Source organism: Delphinus delphis, chromosome 11 (genome assembly GCF_949987515.2).
Source record: "Delphinus delphis chromosome 11, mDelDel1.2, whole genome shotgun sequence".
NCBI classification, from domain to species: domain Eukaryota; kingdom Metazoa; phylum Chordata; class Mammalia; order Artiodactyla; family Delphinidae; genus Delphinus; species Delphinus delphis.
In genome coordinates this window covers 13,162,047-13,177,356 of record NC_082693.1, presented here as the reverse complement: position 1 = coordinate 13,177,356, position 15,310 = coordinate 13,162,047, and the positions used below count along the sequence as shown (strand labels likewise).

The 15,310-nt window shown below is 40.6% G+C and overlaps 1 protein-coding gene across 2 annotated transcripts in view; it reads right to left on the bottom strand.

Moving 5' to 3' along the window:
- Positions 1-15,310, bottom strand: part of DERA (deoxyribose-phosphate aldolase) — a 258,807-nt gene that overhangs the window by 80,568 nt on the left and 162,929 nt on the right. The gene's annotated exons all lie outside the window — the stretch shown is intronic.

Below are 15,310 nucleotides of genomic sequence, written 5' to 3'. Positions count from 1 at the left end.
ATGACCTGAAAAATTTGTCCCCGTTAACCCAAATAAGATAAAGATCTAGGATTCAAACTCAGGTTTGTCTGAACGCAGATACTACATCTTTAACGATTATGCGCCTAACAATTGTGCTATAATTTAATATTGCACATGCATGTTTTGCTGAGTTAATCAGATTTGTATATGTGTATTACACGTATACATATACACACATGCATACACATATTTGTACTGTATTTCATGTATATAATAAGTTAAATAGACTTTTGGGACTAGCCAAAGAACCTTTCAACCATGCTCATTTTAATTTTTTAAATAAGGTGTATTGGGTTTCCCAATTTAAATTTAATATCTCCTCATTAGGGAAATTTGGGGATATGCACAAAAGAAAAGAAAAAAATCATCCAAATTCTTATGTTTAAAGCTGAATACTTTCTAATATTTTGTTAATCATAAATTACAACATTTTGGTTAGGAAAACATTCTATGGGAATGCACATTTTAAATGTTAAAGGCATGATCTTATAACATTTTGGAATATCAAGTTTAGCCAACACAGGAGTCAAAGAGACATAGGTTCAAATCCCAAAGCTACCACTTACTGGCTGGTGACCTTAGGAAGCGGTTTGACCTCTTGAGCCTGAGTTTCCTTGTATGTAAAATAAGAAGAAGAATTATCCCTATCCCACTGGGATGTCCTGAAAGTTGAAGGGGACTTGGCAAACACTTAGTGCTCCAGAGAAGATGGTGGCAGTGGACGTGCCATAATTTTCTTCTTCTTTCTGAATCGCTACATTAAAACAGATAAGACAATTAGGTAGCAAACCAAAAATCCATGGCCAACATTTACTGTGAAACTAGCTGACTAGATTTCTTTAGAAACCTCAAAATATCAGCCAGGGAGGACAAATCACCAGTCACAGGACCAGAGTGGCACCAGCATCTAGGCAGCAGAAAGCAGAGAGAAGCAAAGACAAAGCACCACGGACCCACTTGGGAACGGCCACTGAAACCAGGAGGGCTGTATGCAATCCAGCAATGGGCAAGTGCAAGGGGGCTCTCGGTAGAAAATGGGACGAGAAGAATTGATCACTTATGAGATTTCTTCTAGGACAGGGGTCCCTTTCAGGAAAGGGCCCAGCACTAAGGAGAAACTTCTGGAATGTAATGAAAATTGAACAGAATTGGCCCAATTGAGACAAAGGAAAGAAAAGATCCAGATAAAAGTGGAGGTGGAGGGCTTCCCTGGTGGTGCAGTGGTTGAGAGTCCGCCTGCCAATGCAGGGCACACGAGTTCGTGCCCCGGTCCGGGAAGATCCCACATGCCGCAGAGCGGCTGGGCCCGTGAGCCATGGCCGCTGAGCCTGTGCGTTCGGAGCCTGTGCTCTGCGGCGGGAGAGGCCACATTGGTGAGAGGCCCGCGTACCGCAAAAAAAAAAAAAAAAAGTGGAGGTGGAGAACAGAACCAAGAAGTCTTGGAAAACAGCAGAAGAGGGGATTCTCTGAAGTTAGAAAAGCTAGCCTGAATCAGGCCTCTAAAATTTCAGAAAACTGATTTCACATAAAAATGAGCTGCAGAAAACGAAGTCAAGTCCTATGCAAAGTTATTATATGATAAAAGAGAATAGAAAGCAGAATAACATCACTATAGATAATAAAAGCATATCAGAAAGACAGGGACAGATCAAAACTGTAACCTATTTCAAATAAACTAAAAGACATTAAGAAAATGATACAAGATGTAAAAGAACAGTATAGTCAGAATTAGAAAAACTCAGAAATGAGGTGACAGAGCATAGGAAAGAATTATAAATAAATGAAAAGACATTTCTGGAACAAAGACTAAACTGGAAGGAACACAAAAGCAAATAAGCACAAAATACACCTTAAGAAAATAGCAGGTGAAAAGAAGGAAGGTTTTAAAAACCACAAAGAAATAAAGAGATAAGGACTAAAGAGAAAGTAACAAAGGAATATAGGTAAAGCAGATTCAAATTACACAATATAAGAATCCCTGAGGAAATAAACCAAAGCAAGAGAGAGAACAAATGCCAAAAACAATAATTTAAGAAAACCTTCCTGAAATTAAAAAAGAAAATTGAAATTATATATTGAAAGAACACACCACACATCCGAGAATATCAACTCAGAATGACCAACACCAAGGCATATTCTAATAAAGTCATTGGATTTTAAAGAAAATTAATTATTTGAGCATCTAGGGGAAAAGGGCAAGTGATTTATAAGGGAAAAAATTAAGTTACCATAAGACTTTATGACAGCAATGCTTTATGACAGGAAAAAAAAATAGAGTGACCTAATTAACATACTCAAGGAAAGAAGTGTCTAAAGGAAATATAAAGAAGAGAATTTTTATTTAGCAAAACTGACTTTCAGACATAATGAGCATACACAAACTGTTATCAACCTGTAAAAACTCAAGGAATATTACTCCCACGAGCCTGCCTGAGGAATATTCTAGAAATGAGCTTCAGAGAACCAAAATCACTAGAGACATAGACACAAGGACTGATGGTGAGAACTAAATATATAAAACATATAGTTATTATAGAACTATAAGCAAATGAGCATTAAAAGGGGAAAGTAGAGTATTAATGGCTATACAATTAGGCAATATAGATATAGTACAGCTATAAAAATTAATGGGAGATGGGGAAAGTTCATGCAACAAAATTTGTGGTTATTTTCAATGATCATATTGCCAGTGGTAGCATTAGTATCATTTGTGTATATACTATCGGAATTGAGTAATGATGATGAGTAATGATGCAATATTCTGATTCTATCATTCCCTGTGTCCTTGAGAACTAGGATTTTGGTATGGAAGAAAGGAAATAGAGGGACTCCCCTGGTGGTTCAGTGGTAAAGAATCTCCCTTCCAATGTAGGTGACACAGGTTCAATCCCTGGTCCGGGAACTAAGATCCCACATGCCATGGGGCAAATAAGCCCGCGTGCCACAACTATTGAGCTCTCATGCCTCAACGAGAGAGCCCGCGTGCCACAAACTACAGAGCCCACGTGCTCTGGAGCCCACGCGCCACAACTAGAGAAGAGAAAACCCGCACACCACAACTAAAGCTCGAGCAGACCGCGCACCATAACGAAAAAGATCCCACATGCCTCAACAGAGATCCTGTGTGTTGCAACTAAGACCAGACGCAGCCAAAAAAAAATAAGGAAAATAAACAAATTAAATAAATATTTTTTTAAAAAAGAAAGTAAATAGAGATGCAATACAGAAGAAGTTAAGTAAAAAGCCCTGTCTTCCTGAATTTAAATTCGAACTATTAGTATGAACTCATAAAGTAATGTGTCCAGTGAAGAAGCCTTGAAACAATAATCATCCCAAGCAAAGAGATTGTGGTTTTGAAATATCATTTTCCCTGAAAAAATGTCCAAAGCTTCTTAGAGAAGTAGGGATTTCCATATCTGGGGCCAGAAATGTACAAGATTTGTACATTTGTACATTTGTACAAGAAATGTACAAGATGCCTGGAAAATCTTGACACACCCAATAGCAAAGAACTTACCTAAGAGTCATGTAAAGAAGACTCAGAGGCCAACTTGAAGAGGCCCCCACTAGCCAAATACAGGACAATTTGAGCTTCAATAAAGATATCTGAATGGATAGAATGGGGATTGAAATCCCTTCACTTGCAGAAGGGATCAAACACAAGTCTGGTCAAGTGTGGATCCAGCTGCCAATTTTTAGGGAATACAGAAGAGAGAAGAAAACGATAAGGTGAAAAATCCAGACTATGGGAAGCTGCAGATCAAATGCCCCAAGTTCTTCAACAGATACTGTGTGAGGAAAAGAAAGGGATGGAGGGGGAAATTGCAGATTCAAAGAAATTTGAATTTTTAAAAGCAGGCAAGACAAAAGTACAGTGTCTGGGGATGCACACTTTTTGGTAAAACTCTGAAGAAGTGCAAAGAGGTGATTATTATAGAATCTGGGTAGCAGTTACTTTGGAGAGAAGGAGGAGAGTTGAGATTGGGGTGGGGTACACAGAGGGGCTGCTGGAGTAGCAGCCCAGAAGACTTCTATTTCTAAACCTGAGGAGGGGGTTACACACATACACACAGTTCACTACTCTTTGCTTTTCTGTGTGATTTTCTGTATCCGTGTTATATTTTACAATAGAAATGTCCACCAACTAATGAGTGCTAAATAAATATTAGCTATACTTAAAATTAAACTGAAAACATCTTTAAATGTCCTAACATCATAATAAACAGCCAAGTGGTGGAAAACAGACTCAAAATCAAGACATTCTGAGAAAGTCTCAAGAAATACCTAGATTTGGCTTGAATCTTGGGAACTGGACTCTAGGGAAGATATGAAATCGAAGAGTTTTGTTTTCTTCCTGGGTTGGAAGGGGAAGTTGACTATCCTTCAGGATTAGAGCTCTCAAAAGGAGGAAAAAATTAACTCTAAGTGCTGGGAACAACAGGAACAAAAGGGGAATAACCTTAGGAACAACGGAAATAATCAGGCAAAACCAAGCAAGGTGCGTGTTGGCGCTGCGAGGCACGGACACGTAGCATCCAGCAGATGCGCGCTGCAGGTGTGAGGATGTGACCTCCTCTACGTGACAGGACAAAGACACTTGTTCTGACCCACGCAAGCCAAGCCAGGCCCCCTTGATTCTCTGGTTCCCATTTTTAGTATTTTGGAACACGCAGGTGCCTAGCACTGAGCTGGAACCAAGACCCTCAGTCTAACGCTCCTTGGAACGCTTTAGCGCTTAGAAGACTGCCCTCTTGTCTATCTAGAAACAGTAAGTGACATAGAATGTCTCAGGTCAGTCTCCACAGCAGGACGACCCAGAAACCGAGAGCTGCATGCATGAGGTTTACAGAGAGTGCCCACAGGGACCACCATCCGTGAGGGAGTGAAGGAGAAGAATGGGGCAGAGAAGAGACTGGAGTTGTGATGCAGGCAAAATACAGACCACAGACAATCCCACAGAAAGCTCTGGAGTTGGGCTAGCTATTCAGACTTGTCTCACCTTGAGGTAAGGGGCATATGGGACTTCACTCCCACCACGACACCAGCACCCCTACCACCCCTGCCATTAACCACTCACTGGATGTAGGCTGCTCCTGGGGAAGCGGTGTGACCTTAGGCTAAGTAGCTCTGTCTTCCTTTGAGGGCAATTCCCTGACAGTCCCTCAGGTAAGAGCTGTTAGTCACCAATATCTCCAGGTGCAAGGACAGGAGTGCCTCCGTCCTAAGGAGGATAGGGACGGAGCACCACCTCACTTCTCTTCAGTCAACCCGTGGACCATGCATACTGTGTCTCTACAAGCTTGCATTTCATCTGGCCCCTTCAGTGCCTTTTGGCCTTATGTTCAGAAGAAGAGTTTTGCCTTAAAGTTCCAAAGATGCCTGGGAATTTGGCCTTCAAAGAATTTTCTTTGCATACTGACCTTCAAGTGAAGACTGACAATGCATTCCTAGGACCACAGCATTCTCATCCACTCATACAACCAATACTTATTGAATGCTTTCTGGGTGCCAAGTCCTGGGAGCTAAGCAGGAGGACCACAGTGGTGAATAGAATAGAGTCGCCTTTGGGCTAAAGCTACCTGTCATTCAGTGTTGTTCAATTCTGCATAATGATGATGCTCTGTATCTGTGCAGAGTAATCCTTCATGTTACTTCCCTTCTGTGCTTGACTGCTACAGAAGATAATTATGTCATTCTTGAAAATTCCATGACAAGATTCTTCTGAGACATTTCTTCCTGGAGCTAAGTGGAGTCTTTGACTTGATGTCTATTTGAGACAGTAGGCAGATGAATTAGGCAGGGGCTTAAGACAGCAATTCAGGATAGCGTTCCTGACACCTTTATAATGATCAAGTTTCACTCTTTGGGACAGTTGAAAAAAAATCACCACCTGTGTTTGTAATCATCTGATATTATTCACTTTCTTGCATAAATGCATAGAACATATGTTAGGATATAATTCTCTATGGATCCTTCTGTAGGTTTAAAGCCTAAATCTAATACTTGGGCAATGGAACATATTTCTCACTTTGTAATATTATTACTTCAGATTGCATTATATTCTAACTATTTGCATACACATCACTTTCCTTTCAGCCTTTTTCAATATCCTGCCCTATTAATTAATTCTTCTTCCCATTAGTTACTTCAATCATTTGCTCTTCACAAATGCATCCGTCTCAGCCAATAAATATTAAACATACTCAAATTTCCTTCACCTTAAAAAAATCCTCCTCAACTTATCTTTCTCCTGAATGTGTTGCTTTCTCTCTTCCCTTCCTTCTGCAGTCAACTAACATTCTTGAATGAGCAGTCTGTACTTAGTGTCTCCATTCATTCACTTTCTGTTTATTTCTCAGTCCTTTGGTATCTAGATATCACCAGAACCACTCATCTGGAACTCCTCTTGGTAAGGTCTCTGGTCACCAGTGACTTTTCTCTGCTGTGATAGAAAACTCTATGTATCAACTTGCCTGGGCAATGGAGGGGGGTGCTGAGATATTTGATTAAACATTATTCTTGGCGTGTCTTGGGAGGATGCTTCTAGACAGAATCAACACTTGAATTGGGAGACTGAGCAAAGCAGATTGCCCTCCCCAGTGTGGGAGGGCCACATCCAATCCATTGAAGGCCTGATTAGGACAAAAAGGCTGAATAAGTAAGAAGTCCCTCTCTCTGCTTGACTATCTTTGAACCAGGGCATCTGTCTTCTCCTGCCTTCGGACCAGACTGGATTAGACCCTCAGCTCTCCTGAGTCTCCTGCTTGCCAAGCGTAGATCTTGGTACTTCTCACTCTCCATAACTGCATCAACCAATTCCTATACACACACACACACACACACACACACTGTTTGTTCTGTGTTTCTGGTGAACCGCAACTAATACAATCACTAGGTCCAACTTAGTTCTGCTTCACATCCTTATGGCATATGAAGTCATTCACCAAACTCTTCCCCTTCAAACTCTTTCCTCTCTTAGTATTGTCATGCCCCTTTCTTTTACTTCTTATCTTATCTTTCTGACTCCAATTCATTGGCTCTCCTCCTCTCAAACGTTCACTAAAGTTGATATTTTAAAGTGATTCCTTTTTCTTTTTCCGTACTCTGTTCCCCAGTGGAATATTATTTCAACTTCAACTACTGTGTATTTGCTTTGTCTTCCAAGTCTTCACCTTTGTAAGTATTCATCCTTCTGATCCATACACCTTCTCCCTGTCATCTAGGAGGTGTTTCTCTCTGGATGCCTGCATGCACTTCAGACTTAACGCATTCAAGAGTAAGCACATTGCTTTGTGACCACCTAGAGGGGTGGGATAGGGAGCGTGGGGAGGGAGGGAGATGCAAGAGGGGGGAGATATGGGGATATATGTATATGTATAGCTGATTCACTTTGTTACAAAGCAGAAACTAACACTCCATTGTAAAGCAATTATACTCCAATAAAGATGTTAAAAAAAAAAGAGGAAGCACATTATTCCCATCATTATCATTATCATCACCATCATCATCATCATCATCATCATCATCATCATCACCATCACCATCCCAGTCATCCAAAACACAAAGTGACTTCAACCCTTCTTTACCAGTACCCTACATTCAGCGATTACCAAATCCTTACTATTTTACCCAACTGGCATCATTTAGATTCATCCCCTCCTCCCCACTCTTCTGCTTTATTTCTCATCCTTTATGACAATGACCTCCCACCTCCTGCGTCACAACACTGCCAACAGAGGTGTTATTCTAAACAAAGACAAGATAGTATCCCTCCTCTGCTTAAATGTCTTCTAAGGTTCCCCACAGTCAAAAGAACAAAACGTACGTTCTGACTCCAACGTGCTTTCCAGCTTATCTCTCACTTCACCCCACCAGACACCCCACATGCAGCCAAACCCGGTACTCATGGCTGTTGCTCTTTCACGGCGACTCCACCATCCCTCTGCCAACTTGTTCTCCATCTGGTGAATTTCTACTCATCCTTCAAGGTCCTCACTAAAATGTCACTTTATCTGAACAGATTTTCTCAACACCTTCAGGTATAATCAGTCACTGCTTCCTTTAACTACCCGTATACTGGACACCCTCTCTGGCTTTTTGTCATGATTGAGTTACATGTTAGTGTCCCCCACGTTATTAGGAACTCCTCCAGAGTAGGGACTGCATTGTATTCACCTTTTTATCTCCAGTCTTAATGTGGTCCCTTGAAGATGGGAAGGACTCCATAAGTGTGCTAAATATTAATGTGTTAAGCATGTTAAAATGAATTAAACTTGAAGACACAGAACTGCAATATGATGGTAATATCTATGAAATTTACATACTTTAACACAGCAAGTTCACATCTAAGAACTTATCCTAAATAATCTTACTTGTACACAAATATGGAGCCAAAACGATGTTTGAGTTTTTAATTTGTTTATTTCTCTAATAAACAAACTGGATGGTCCCTGTTATCTTTAGTCACTGCACTTCCTCTAATTTAGAGAATATATTTTGTATAGAAAAAGGGTTTCCAGCATGACCTAATTTTCATTTTCCAAACTCAAAAAGAAACAAAACAAACCAAAACTCTACTTCTGGAAAAAAGGTTAGGTATTTATTTAGGTAACGTATGGCTTTTAGTTTTTCAATACACAGAGATTTTTAGGAATAGGTGATTCTTAGAAACTGATGAATAAGCACTTAAAGACGTATTGTTGAGGGAACTCTACTCAGTACTCTGTAATGACCTCTATGGGAAAAGAATCTAAAACAGAGTGGATATATTTATAGGTATAAGTGATTCACTCTGCTGTACAGCAGAAACTAACACCACATTGTAAATCAACTATATGCCAATAAAAATTTTAAAAAAAATAGTAAACATTCAGAAAATACTTACTGAATAGATTATCTTTCCAGAAACAAACAAACAAACAAAAAAGGTGTAATGTTGATCCTTTCTGACAATGGCCTCTTACTCTACCTTCCCACCTCCTGTCCTTCCCTTCTCTAGTCACAATATCCTTAGTTTGACATCCTGATTTGGCCTGTGTATTTGTTGGAAGACAGTACTTGTTCTCTTTGATAAGAAGCCAACATTCATATGATTTTGTAAAAATGAGGTACAGGAGGTGACCTGCCATTGTTCTGTGATACCACTTCACTAGAGCAAGTTGGCAGAAGAGCTGCAGGCTGGGGCCCCTTAGGGAGCCCCTCCGCACCCATGAGGGAGAGATGGAAGGCCTGGAGGAGTGGACGAGCTGGGAATTCTGGTGGACTAACTTCTTGGTGGACTGTGGGCACAGGTGGCTGCTTCCCCTCTTCCAGCTGTCATCTAACTATAGAGAAAGGGATCAGCACAGACTCTCCTAAGAGTTCCTAGAACAATCCTCTTTCCCCTTCTGGCCCAGGTGACTGCCATGGGCTATTTCTAAATCTTCTTGAACTGGAGTCAGGTTAAACTGTGTATCAACCCCAATCTCTCCTGGCACCACTACCAGGAACACTTAACTGCAGGCCCAGCCTGTGGCAGAGACCACACGCGCCACACCCTCTGCATGCCCTGGTCATAGTGGTAGTAAGGGTGGTATTTAGCTCTGCCGTCATCAGCTACTTCCAGAAGACTATGTGAGGAGACTAGCCTTAGGCTCATTTAATAGAAAATTAGTCCACATTTGCAAATGGATTTCTGTCGAAGAGAAGGGAAATTCTTCTGAAGGATTTATTTTAGAATAGTGTTAATTAATCCCTGAAGCTAGACACGTGTGTTGTTTCCTTCTGTTCCTGAGAAAGCCTCCCTCAAGGCACCAGCACTTTCCTCCCAGCTCCGAGGTTCAAATGCTCAATGAAGCCTGCGGAGTTGCATGCTGGCCACCACCTTGGGGCAGAGCCCACAGAAGTGGCCTCTCTACTTTTCTCGAGCAGCTTAGCAGGTCTCCCCAATATGGACAGAAATATATATAGGGGCAAGACAGGATGCAGATAGAACAGTTTAGGAATTCCAGAACTTGATAAAACCGAACAATTTTATGGGCTCCGAATGAATCAATACACATATACATAACTTCAATTCTCTTTTTCCTTTATCCCATGGAATTAGGGGAGTAGGTCCTGTAATTACAGAAGGTACAATATTTCAGAGTCCTGGCCTTAGGGATAAGTGCCCAAATTTCCCTTGTCTTTCACAACTGGAAGTCACAGTAGAAATATTAAACTGCACTTTGGCTGGGGCACTTCTTTAGGGAAGGAGAGAGAAGCGAAGAATCCATGAACATAGCCATTTGCATGAAAAGAAGAGAGGCGAGAATATGATGAAAACTTAGGAAGACAAAAGAATCAGTTCTTGCAACCAATATTATTTGCAAGTCAAGAAAAAAAGGAAGTGGCCAGGGAGTTAGATTGTGAAAGATGAACAGGTACCAAGGCAAGGAGGGCCTTTGGGACACAGAGACTAGCATGAGGGAAGGTGGAAAAGGGTGAATGAGCAAGTACAGTTCAGGGAACTTGGAGCGTGGATGTTGGTGAATAGGGATGGTCACCTGAGATGAGGCTGGAGAGAGCAGGGACCTGGACACTTGGGACCCTTTTGCCAGAGTGAAGACTCGGGAGATGGGAACTCAGGTCAACACCACCACCATGCACTGAGACGTAACCAGTAGTTACAGGAGTTTAAGGCTAGAGGAATAACATGTGCTGTAGTGGACTTGCCGAGAGCCACGTCCTCACAAGGGGGTGTATGAAAACCCACCTCTTCACTGCAAACCCACCTCTTCACTGCCCTAGGACCAGCCTCGTGTTCCGAGGTTCCGGGCCCAGCGCTGACATTTATTCGCTACTTGAGCAAGTCGCCTCATCTCTCTGAAACTCTTCATCCTTTCAAGCGGAGATATTTATAGCGATTTCACAGGGTTATTGTGACAATTAAATGATTCTATAATGTAGGTAAAAGCATATAACACAGTGCCGGTGTATAAATACTCAGTAAATGCTGTTTTTTCCCCTTTCTTCTTTTCCCTTTGCTTCTACATTTTCATGTTACCATAACCCTACTGAAATGAATTTCCACCCCTCCTCCCCTCGTCAGTCAAATCTTACTTGACTTGTTTATTTGTTGTTTCATTAGTCCATTCATTCAGCAAGGGTTATTAAGTGCTTGTCACGTACCAAGAAATGTGACAGGGGTTAAAGATGAACATGGCAGTGCCTACTCTATCAGAAAGGAGAAATAAATAAATACACAAAGGCAATGTAAAAATAATATGAAATCTTCCTTGACTACTCCAGTTGTAAGTGATCAATCATTTGTCTGACTCTTTATGCCGCTTTCATCACTTATGGCAACATTACCTTGTAATGCAGTTAATTTTTCAAGCGGCCGTGATTCATCTCCCCAACCAGATGTAAGTTCCATAAGGATGGGAACCATATCTCATCATTGTAGTTCCTTCGGTGTCTTGATCATAAGAATTTAATACATACATGTTAATGCTTGTAATGAGATGGAGAGCCAGAAGCTTATTCATTCACACACTTACAGTTAAATTCCTATCACTAACACACTCACACTCTGTTCCCCCTTTTTTTGGTCTCATCGTGGAATTGACATGAAAGGAAGCAAGGCACGCATTAGCATTATAAGTTTTCATTCCAGGTACTGATGTGTTCTCTCCCATTCCCTACAAACGGTCCCCTTACTAAACTTTAACCCTTCTCAAGCCTTCAGCACCACCCATGACCTCCTTATACTCTGCAGATGGGTGATCTAGCTTTTCTTTCACAGAAAAAGTAAAGCGTATTGAATGAACATTTCTCAAATGGTCTCCCCCCACCCCCGTTCCTTATCAATCTACGTATTTACATCCCCATCTATTTCTCTCCCTCCCCCGTCCTCTCTTCATTCTTTCTTACCATTACACTCTTCATCTCTTCTCCGAATCTGATTTTCTCCCAACTTCAGATGAATCTTGCTTCCTCTCTTATTCCTCCCCATCCCACAACAAGTCCCCAGTATTTTAAGCCTTTCACTGCTGGCTCCTTCCTCCAAGCAAATAAGCATGTTCCAGGGTGTCTAATTAACTAAAGAGGAAGAAGGGGAACAGAGGAGGGAGAGGAAGATGAAGCAAAGGAAAACCATTCCCTGACTGATTCCCTCCACTAACCGCCTTATCTCTGTTCTGCATTCACAGCCAGGCTTATTTTGGGTAGAGACAGCATGTTTAGTGACTTTTCCCAAAATTACAAAATGAATATAGTCTCAATGCAGAAGTCTTAGAAAACGTGTTGTAAGCATTTCTTATGTCTGTATATTCCTTTCAATATAAATTTAATGGTAGTATTTTTTATATGACTGAACCATAAATTACTTAACCAATGCCTTATAATTGAACATTAAAGTTGTTTCCAATTTTGTATCATCATAAATAGTGCTGTGATCAGTATTGGTATATGTACATTTTTGTGCTTATCTCAGATAAGTTCCTTAGGAACACAATACGATTTCTTGGCCAGAGACCACATTTTGGAGGGTTTAATAGATTCACAGCTAACCTGCCTTGAAAGGGTAAACTTAGCATGTACACTTCTTTCCCTGACATTCACTCCTTTTCTTTTTTAAACTAACCATGTAACCCTGTATTTATTTATTTATTCATTTGTTTGTTTGTTTGTTTTTATTGAAGTATAGTTGATTTACAATGTTGTGTTAGTCTCTGGTGTACAGAAAAGTGACTCAGTTATACATATATATATATATATATATATATATATATATATATATATATATAGTTTTTCATATTATTTTCCATTATGGTTTGTTACAAGATACTGAATATAGTTCCCTGTGCTATACAGTAGGACCTTGTTGTTTATCTATGTTATATGTAGTAGTTTGTATCTGCTAATCTCAAACTTCTAATTTATCCCTCCTTTCCCCTTTGGTAACCATAAGCATAAATTTGTTTTCTATGTCTGTGAGTCTGTTTCTGTTTTGTAAATAAGTTCATTTGTATCACTTTTTAGTTGCCCCATATAAGCGATATCATATATTTGTCTTTGTCTAACTTACTTCACTTAGTATGATAATCTCTAGGTCCACCTATGTTGCTGCAAATGGCATTATTTCGTTCTTTCTTATGGCTGAGTAGTATTCCATTGTATATATGTACCACATCTTCTTTATCCATTCATCTGTCAATGGACATTTAGGGTGCTTCCATGACACTCATTTTTCAATCCACTGAAGTCTAGCTTCCACTTCCATCACATTATTGGATTTTTTTGAATTGTCCTGTCCAATTCCTACATTGGTCTCCCTAACCCCTCTAAAGCCTTTGGCACCATTGACAACCACTCCCCAATCCCATGAAATTTTCTCCTCCCCTGGTTTCTGTCACATCACTGTCCCTTGGTTTCTTTCTTGCCTTTCTGTGCCCCTACCTCCTAATTCAGTTTTTCGACATTGCCTACGCTTCCCGTTAAAATTGTTCTTCTGCCCTTACCCTCTTTTCAGTGTATTTGACCTTCCTGGTCAATCTTATCAACTCACATAGTAAACTACTATATAAAAACAGATAACTCCAAAATCTCTACCTCCAGTTTAGAAAGGCCTCTTCTTACCTCTAGACCAGTATATCCAACCACCATTGGATGTTGCCTATAGAATAGACAAACTCAATATTTCCAAAATTGAACTCATTATCTTTCCCCCAAATTTGTTCCTTTGCCAGTATATTATATCTCAGTTATGATAACTCTTAGTTGCCCAAACTGGAGATCTTGGGGCCATATCCACTTCTAGTTATTTACCAAACCCTATCCCTTTTCTTTTTTCTTTTTCTTTTTCTTTTTTTTTTTTTTTGCAGTACGCGGGCTTCTCACTGTTGTGGCCTCTCCGGTTGCGGAGCACAGGCTCCACGTGCGCAGGCCTAGCGGCCATGGCTCACGGGCCCAGCCGCTCCGCGGCATGTGGGATCTTCCCGGACCGGGGCACGAACCCATGTCCCCTGCATTGGCAGGCAGACTCTCAACCACTGCGCCACCAGGGAAGCCCCTCCCTTTTCTTTTTAGAGTTCTCCTTTCCTCTGAACGGTGCCTGTCATAACTTATAACACCTTCATTTATATAGCACTTTACACTTTGATATATGATTGGCCTTTTTGTTTACATTTTTCTATAAACTGTTTTTCTGTGGCCTTTGGGTCTATGTCATGTCCACACTAGGAACTGGGTGTGTATCATAAACACAAAAATCCTTTTAAGTATGAGGAAGGACAGAAAATAATAAATTATGTGTTTACACTCAGTAAAATCTTGTGGGCTTGAATACATGAATGGATGAATGAGTGATGACATTACTGCTCCTTAGCAAAATTCTGAAATTGGAAGTACATCCTTGGGTCCTGCTTTCTTTTTCTGCATCCCTTCTATTATTCCTTCCTTTCCCAACATCCTCAGGCCTTTCATGTTGACCAGTCTCTTTCGTGAAAGAGAAGAAATGATCTGATAGTGGTACCTCTCCTAGGAATATTTGCATGTTGAGAGGTCAATGCGATCACACAATTTCACCAAAACAAATCAGTGACAAGGGGATTTAGTGTTTATCGTCCACTAGACAGAAACCATGGACGTAGGTTCATCCTCTGTGTCGCCAATTCAGTGACAGGGGTTGTGCTCTGAAAGTTGGTGGAGAGGAAGCCTCTCCCTAAGGGCCAACAACAAAGCCACATTCACTTTGTCTAAACTGCCCCCGTGGTACATGGTTTTGATGTCAATAAGCCACATATCCCAACCTCAGAAATTCTTTACAGTTCTTTCTTCAATAGTTTAAAGGAGAAAGAAAAAAATTTCAGACATGCTAATTCTGTGCACAGCTCTTGCATTAAGTCATTAAAATCCCTCCTTAAAGCTTTTCAGGTACTTAACTGGATTTAAAAGAAAAGTGTAGGACAGTTTGTATTTCAAGAATTATATTATACTCAGTGGGCTTAGTCCATGTTTTTTATTTTTTCTAAACTCGAAATAGCTCCCAGCTCTATGTGGAGAATAATAGTAATGCCAGCAGGCACAGCAGTCTCCCATTTTTTCAGGCCGCAGGATTCCTCGTTACACACAGCTAAGATAATGTTCTGCACGGATACACTGGGTGCTCCCCAAACATCACGGCATTTATGCAATATGTCGTTTCACTGGTGAGGAAAGAGAAATTTCAGGGTGGGATCAGGGCAGCAAGAGACTTGGAAGTGCTACGACATTATTTCACAAACTGTATATCTCCATCCAAAGATATTTCATACTGTAGACACTATCA